At 41.3% G+C, this 7,283-nt stretch overlaps 1 long non-coding RNA gene across 1 annotated transcript in view; it reads left to right on the top strand.

The window, feature by feature from the left end:
* Positions 1-456: 456 nt before the first annotated feature.
* The window catches only part of LOC118478389, a 10,662-nt gene continuing 3,835 nt past the window's right edge, over positions 457-7,283 (top strand). The window contains exons 1-2 of the long non-coding RNA XR_004859013.1: positions 457-634; positions 4,487-5,009. This is a non-coding gene — a long non-coding RNA (uncharacterized LOC118478389). The remainder of the gene's footprint in view (positions 635-4,486; positions 5,010-7,283) is intronic.

Here is a 7,283-nt window from a genome sequence, read left to right as displayed (position 1 = left end):
CCAGCCATCGACTGGACATATGCAAATAGGGTCAGTGCCCACACCCACAGCAAGTGGCAGAGAGGCTGTCGCCGAAAAATAAAATCCACAGAAAGACGCCCGAAAAAATAGAACCTCCTGACTTCAAGGAACTTTAGTCCCCATATATTATTGCATGTCCGACAATTTTTTGAAGCCATCAGTCAGTAGAACATTAGCTCGTTCTGAAAATATTCACTTACAGGGCTTGATAGGGGTAGACTAAGATGACGAGTGACTTAAGGTACGATTTGTTAGGTATTATATGGGATTTTTTTTTTTTAACCTTCAACTTTGTTAGAGCTAATGGTGCTCCCAACGTAGATTCAAACGTAAGCAATTTTTAAAACCACATCAGAGGTCAATGATTATTCTCACAGAATCCTTCTGCGCTGTGTGCAGCAGCTGGTTTGACCAGTCATGCAGATCCGACTAATAGGATGCATGTGAAGTCAACTTTACAGGCCCTCGTCTGCCGATATTATGATCACGGGAGCCATTTATTCACGTCCCGCCAGACGGCTTTGGTCCTTTCCGACCGCGGGGAATGTCCCTCTGTAGAGAAAGCCAGTAGATTATACCTGTGTAACAGAGAAACTTCCGGTGAATGTATTCTGTAAGATAAAGTGGTTTACTATTGCTTGGTGTTCTACAAATTCCGTGACATCTTTAAAAATCACTTTCTCTTTGGGTTTGGCTTTTTTTCCCCTCAAAGTGTGGTGTGTAGATCGTTTATACCAGTAGAACGCGCGTGTGTCTAAGCAGTGAATTCTGAACTATGGTTAATCCTGTTAATGTTAGTGAGATGTGCCCCCCTCCTTTTCCCTCTCCCTTTTATTCTCTCTCTCTCTCTCTCTCTCTCTCTCTCTCTCTCTCTCTCTCTCTCTCTCTCTCTCTCTCTCTCTCTCTCTCTCTCTCTCTCTCTCTTTCTCTCTTCTCTCTCTCTCTCTACCTCTCTATCTCTCTACCTTTCTATCTATCTATCTATCTACCAATCACCCTCACACACACACATATACACTCACACACAAATACACACACACGCGCGCGCGCGCCTCTCTATCTCTCTATCTATCTCTCTCTTTCTTTGTCTCTTTCTGTCGGTCGGTCTGTCTATCTGCTTTTTTTGTCTCTCTTATTCTCTGTCTGTCTGTCTGTCTGTCTGTCTGTCTGTCTGTCTGTCTGTCTGTCTGTCTGTCTGTCTGTCTGTCTGTCTGTCTGTCTGTCTGTCTGTCTGTCTGTCTGTCTCTCTCTCTCTCTCTCTCTCTCTCTCTCTCTCTCTCTCTCTCTCTCTCTCTCTCTCTCTGTATGTCTCAATCACACACACATACACACACACGCCCACACGTACAAACACGCACACATACAAACATATACATACTCACACACACACACATGAATGTATCTTTTGCTTTCATTTAACAAACGTTCCTGTTATGTTTCCTAACGGCGACTTCAGTGGTTCTCTCTATTCACCAATAACCGCTGTCAACACTTCTGCAAACAAGCCCTCATATTTTCCCCTTTCATGTCTAGTTTCTGCAATGACAAGTACATAACGGCCAGCAGAACGGATATGAAATGGGAAAAGAACTTTTCAGAAAGCCGGTCTTGCGTGGTAGTACAGTCAAACATCTGTGCGCGTCGCTTCGCGTAAGTCTGAATAAAGGTGAAAAATTAGTGTGATAACATAATACACGACTTAAGCAGCGAATACGGACACGAACAGAAGGTAAAATACGTGTTTGAAGAGGGCGATACGTTCTACTCAAAAAGATGTTAAGGCCCTCTTAGTGTAACTTAAAACCTGGATTGCGCCAGTGTTTATAAAAAAAACACCTTCTATGTTCAGATGATAGGATACTTTATTCACTCAGTTAAGTTTCACACGGTATGGATTCAACAATGTTAGTTTTAGCGTGTCAAAATCAAGGTGCTGAATGTGGTACTTCCACTCCTCAAAAGTCATACATCATTAGCATTTATGCAGATAGTCCAACATTGTCTAAGGGATTAAATGAGGTGTTTTAGAGTGAGCTGTAGTATTGCTTGCTGTTCCTGTTTGAGAATACGGGAAAGTTTGTCCCCCAGTAGGGCGGAGGTTGGTGAGTAATCACTCGAGGACACCCTTTAACTGTTTTATGGGGTTGAGACCAGGTGACAAAGCCGGCCAGTCCATCCTGTTTTACTCTACGATGCTTGATGAAATTGTCTACTACAAAGAAACCGTGAAGTTGAGCGTTATCCCCCTGAACAATGGCGCCTGGTGCCATAGCCCTAACAGCACGCAGAGCAAAGGGTTGAAGAATCTCTTTCTGCTTCGGATTTCAATTTAATTGCATTAGATACGATGGAGGGATGTTCTGTTGACCAACATCCTCCCGCCCCCCTTCCATAACGGTTATGCTTCTGCACACAAGCGTCTTTGAAGCGTTTGCTGGGTTGTCTAAAGCCACGCACCTTGCTGTCAATGAAAACCAAGTTGAATATGGACTCATCTGTGAACAACACACATGACCAATGTTGACGTGTCTCTTGCAGGTGATAAGTACACCAGGTCTGTTGGGCATTGCGTAGGACTGGGTCAGGGAATAGACGGACTGCTGGTCATCTTGAGCAGAGTTCATGCAGACGTAATCTCTTCCTGGGCACTCCTTTTGATGTTGTAATAGGGTCACCAGCTATTGTCTAAGTTGTGTTGAGTTTAAAGTTGTCGCATTGTCAAAAAGACAAGGTAGCGATCTTGTTGTCTAGTTGTGCTACTTGGTCGCTAGGACAATATCAGCTTTTCCACACTTCCAGTCTTTGCAACCGGATATCTTGACTTAATAATGACTGAGAAGATCTCTGCAAAATATTTTGCCACTTTTCTAACTAGAGCTGTCTCATAGAGCCAGGCCAGTGACCTCCCTCAGTTATTCAAATTGCGGTTTTTAAACCACACAAAAATTGGTAATACAAGTACCTCTAAAGCCAAAAAGGGGGCTCTCATAGCCTAGAGGTTAAGGTGTTGGCCTCTCATTCAAAGGTCCCGAGTTCGAATCCGGGTAATGACCGAAAACATTTCTTCTCTAAAATTGTTTTCTTTTCCCTTCTTTCCTGCTCTCTAGCAATATTCTGTTGTCTGCTTTAGTTTCCTCTTTCGGCCTTCTCCCCTCACCTCCTTTGCCCCCTTCTCTGGGTTCCTCACTATTTCTGCAGCCTTTCTACTGATACTCCTTGGCTCCTTCTTACTGCTGTCTTTCAGCCACACCCCTTATCTTCTGGTAGGAAAGATCGACACCTAGCCTTCTCGGACAAGGGCGAAAAAACTCGGAGGACTCGAGTGCAAGTTGTGCACAGTAAAGATCCCTTCTTGGTCTATAATCGATATGAGTAGGTTTCGGCCGCCACCACTGCAAAATTTAAAATTTCCTATAAACTGAAATAGTTTAATGTGTCCCGCGCGCTCATATGACCTTATGCAGTTGCGAGTGCCGTAAAACACTTTTTTTTTTTTAAAGGCCAGAAAAACTCGCTTAGTAGTTATGGCAGATTACGATGTTTCCCATTTGATTTCCATCAATATTCAGTACTCGAGGTCGTGGGAATTATGCTAGACAGTCATTTTTAACAGCACCCTATTTTTGTGTCCATGTGTAAATCTCGATTGGAAAAACATATTATTGGGTTACGTTAAGGTTTTCAAACAGCGACTAGAGGTCACCCAGTTTTAAGCAACTCACCTTAAACTACAAAGGCGGGATAACTATATATATATATATATTTAAGTAGCAATCATAAAAAATCGAAGTGGTCTTTCGCTTTTGTTTTGTTTTTTAAGTAGATATTTATGTAATATTGAACTATATTTAAAATGAACCTGTACAACACTCAAGAATGGTGAGCACTTTCTATGATAAAAGTAGCTAATTAAATCTAGTAGTGGAGCCTCTACCTCACGATCAGTATTTCGCAGTGATTCAGTTTTGTAACAGTAATTGTGAAACTAAGTTCTACTCAACTCCACTCAGCTGAAACTGTGAAGGCGCTCTTGTTGGACTGATAGCTGGCAACATTTAAATATCCACGTTGTTGTCTTGGCGCTGCTGATGTGCCATCTGTCCATTTCCTCACTTCTATGGCTTCTGAGCTTTGGGAGTAGCACATTCAATGTATTAATGAATATGGCGTGCTTTTACTCTCGCTATCCTTTGAAAAATATAGAAATATTATGCTTCCTCGATCACTTAAATGTAAACACACTACCAAACAAGTGATATCTTTCTTGAACTCGGTAGTTCCAAATCACGTTCTACCAACCGTTGAACGAGAAGCATCTTTCTTTTGATCCAAGTTCTTTTCGACTTGGATTCGATAAGAGAACTGACCATGTGATGTAAGATATGTTGCAAATATTGAAGCTTTTCCCGCATGGTTGTATATAATGATAAACACCATTATAAAATATTCATGTTCGATGATGTAGTTGGATACCCCAGTGTCACAGATACAGCATAAATAAGGCCGTAACAGACACATGATGAGACCTTGACTTGCTAAATTAGCCGGGAAGTAACGCATTCTCAAGTAGAATTCGACCACTTATTTCCATAATCGATGGTGTCATTGAGTGCTCCCCTTCGCTCTTTCTCTACGGCTACAGAAAACGGGCACAGGGCACAGACCCACGACTTCGGGCTAATTCACTACACTGGCCGAGAAGTGACGCATTCCCGTTTAGATTTCGAACGCACCTGTCATCTCTGAGAAGATCAAGGGCCCAGATCCCTGTAATTTCGGTGTCAATTCCGCGATTTTCCGCTAGGAGGTTACCTATGGTGAGGTGTGAAGTTTCCACGCTTGTGAGATTGAATATTGTGCACTGCTGATCGGCTCGACTTCCCAGAGTGAATTTGGAGGTTTTCAGAATGTCTGGATTACTTGACACTCTTCGCATTCAGGGAGACATGGATTATCTATTTCAGACCAAAATGACGTCCCCAATCACGGTAAGAACAGCTGTAGTGTTGCTAAGATTAAAAGAATGGTTCATTAATTTTTTTTAATTGAATTTATATAGAAATATCATTGATAGTTTATTCCACGAGACAGATGGATCAGCAACCAACAAATTAAAAAAATGTCTGAGCAAACAGAGAAGTAAAGAGAAAGGCTGACACTGCAAACGCAGAGAAGAGCTGTATTATAACAGCTGACTATCTATCTATCTATCTATCTATCTATCTATCTATCTATCTATCTATCTATCTATCTATCTATCTATCTATCTATCTATCTATCTACCTACCTATCTATCTATCTATCTATCTATCTGTCTGTCTATCTATCTATCTATCTATCTATCTATCTATCTATATATCTATCTATCTATCTATCTATCTATCTATCTATCTATCTATCTATCTATCAGTCTGTTGTCTGTCTGTCTGTCTGTCTGTCTGTCTGTCTGTCTGTCTGTCTGTCTGTCTGTCTGTCTGTCTGTCTGTCTGTCTGTCTGTATGTCAGTCTGGTGGGGAGAAAGGAGAAAATATTTCATCAAGTATCTCGGTCTTTCTGCTGGGATATTGTATCCCCCTTAACACGGGTTGGCCCTAATTGGCAGGTGGGAAGCCCGTTCCTAAATTATGTCAATTGTGTCGATGAGGACGTAAAAACACCACCCGGTACTGATATCTATATAATTATAGTTATATATTTATGAATATAAACAAGCGTGTGTTGGAGTGTACATGTATCTGTCTGCATCTGCATCTACGATTCTACTTGACGTTCATAGAGCGGCCTGGTGGGGGGGGGGGGGAAGAAAGAGAGAGAGAGAGAGAGAGAGAGAGAGAGAGAGAGAGAGAGAGAGAGAGAGCGAGAGAGAGAGATAGAGAGAGAGCGAGAAAGAGAGAGAGTGAGAGAGAGAGAGGGAAAGTGAGTGAGAGAGAGAGAGAGAGAGAGAGAGAGACAGAGAGAGAGAGAGAGAGAGAGAGAGAAAGAGAGAGAGGGGGGGTTAGATTAGAATATGTTTACTTGTACTTGAGTTCTCTTTCAATCAAAATAACATAATATTGTTATCCATTACATGTGTCCAATAATTACTTCAACGAAATCTGAATAGAATGTATAACATAGTATTTGGTTAATATGATATTGTTATGTTTGACCTTTCAGGTGTAATCGTTTTTCCTTGCAGTGCTGACATACACATCCTGTGGTCGTTAGCAACTGTCTTCTTTTTTTAAAGGAATTGATGAATACAAATTATATGTCGACACAATATGACTTCTTGGCGTCCTCTGCGTAAAAATTGGATTATACAGACATCGTATATGTATAATGACATAGAAACATGAAATTTCACCTTATAACGTTTTATGTGGCAGGTACATCACACTTTACAGGGTATATCTGCCAATAGTCACAATTTCACAAACACATCATTAGGTGTACTAGTTGCACAGTGAGACAGTGCAGCGTCCTGTTTTGAGACAGGGATAGCGTGTCTCGTTCGTGGACTCACCTCCAATGAAACATTTATCTGAAAGCCGTGTCACCAAGATTTCTCGACATTGTGAGCCCAAGTTCATTTTTCACTTGAACAGCTCCGGTTTCTGTTAGACAGTTTTGCTTGAAAAACTCCACAGCTAAAGTGTCTGACAGAATTTCCCGGTAGCCAATTCTCTAAACTGCTCGTCTCCAATTCCTCAAGAAAATTAAGACTTAAAATGTTAATGATTTAAGGATTTTCTCTGTAACATGCACAAGATGTTACTTCAATCTCCAAGTGTTGTAGTATTTTTACCGAGTATTTCCGCCTATCAGCCGGGACGCAGTATACCACCCAGCTATCCTCCCATCTTGTACTATCAATGAATCAGGAATGCGGGCTTGACCGTCGGTGTTGAAAGCTCATCTGTTTTATCGTTGCTGTAGCTATTGATGTTGCTGTTGCCGTTGCTGCTTTTGCTATTGTTATTTGTTGTTTACCTTCGTAGTTTGGGAGTCTGATTATGATTAACTCACCTATCAAACCACATTTATTGCTATCTAAGGACTTCCACATACACTTTAATCGGAAGTGTTTAAAAATGTCAAAGCAGTTTCATGAAGTTCCTATAGCGAGTTGAATAAAGGACGTCAAGATTACGAGGCGAAAGTCTCAACCCTCACAAGACACTGACTCCACAGCAAATCTGGCATCGGTGTTGTAAAGAAAAGAAAATCTTTACACACCTATTATCGTCAATTACATTACCAGGCCAGAATCAAACTTGGCA

The sequence above is a fragment of the Aplysia californica genome, unplaced genomic scaffold, assembly GCF_000002075.1.
Source record: "Aplysia californica isolate F4 #8 unplaced genomic scaffold, AplCal3.0 scaffold00532, whole genome shotgun sequence".
Lineage (NCBI taxonomy): Eukaryota > Metazoa > Mollusca > Gastropoda > Aplysiida > Aplysiidae > Aplysia > Aplysia californica.
This window is presented reverse-complemented; position numbering and strand designations above follow the sequence as displayed.